We start from the raw sequence: 1106 nt of genomic DNA on the forward strand, positions 1-1106 counted from the left end.
AGTTTTTGACGATTTAAAAATTTTTCATCGTCTTTGTCATGTTCATGATTTAAAGCACTAAAAATTATTTCGTCATTTTCGTTCATTTTAAAATAACACTTGCATAAGCGTTTTGAACAAGACCACCTCTGAGCATTATCATTTAGAAAATTTTTGAAAAGAAAATTTGTATCCATTAATACAATATAATAATTTATTTTTTTCACTAACCATTTTAATTATTTCAAGTTCTTCCATTGTATAAATAAAAATATATAAAAATACGATAATTTGTCGAACCTAGAATTTGGAAGTGTGACTGATGCTAACATGAACAAAATTAATTTCCAACACTAAATTGTAAGGTAGTATTTACAGATATCGATAATTGAGATTATCTATATGAGTTTATTAACCTGTGGACGCAATTCATACATGTAGCGAGAAAACCGCGGACGCATTTCGAATGTGTCGATTGAGATTATCTATATGAGTTTATTAACCCGTGGACGCAATTCGTACATGTTGCGAGAAAACCGCGGACGCAACTCGGATGTGTCGTGAAAAAACCACGGACGCAACTCGGATGTGTCGTGATAAAACTACGGACGCAACTAGGACAAAATATAATTTAGGGACGCAATTCGAATGCGCCGGTATATAGAATAGTAATTATATAAAGTAGGTAAGCATATCGTAATATGCATATATATGAATTAATAGGACTTAGTTAGTATGTTAGTTAGTATGTTTAATGTAGCTCAATAGACTACAAAATATTAGTTTAAAAGTATATAATATTATAATATTTTGACAACTATTGTCTATTTAAAAAATTCTGATTGTTCAAATCCTTTTGGATATAACTCGCAACAGTAAGAGTTATTCAGGCACCCCGGTAGACAATCCGACTACGGTGGATTGCAGACACCGCCGATGAGCGGCAATATGTACATGCTTGATTAACCAATATATAAATAAAATACTAATACCAATACGTCATTAATAATAATAATGATAATTTAAATAACGATTAACCAATGGCAACCAATAATTATTATTATAATAGCTTTAGAACAAAAATGTCTACCGTAAACCTCAAAATCTCCATTGAACACCTCCCCGGG

The sequence above is a fragment of the Acyrthosiphon pisum genome, chromosome X (assembly GCF_005508785.2).
Source record: "Acyrthosiphon pisum isolate AL4f chromosome X, pea_aphid_22Mar2018_4r6ur, whole genome shotgun sequence".
Taxonomy (NCBI): Eukaryota; Metazoa; Arthropoda; class Insecta; order Hemiptera; family Aphididae; genus Acyrthosiphon; species Acyrthosiphon pisum.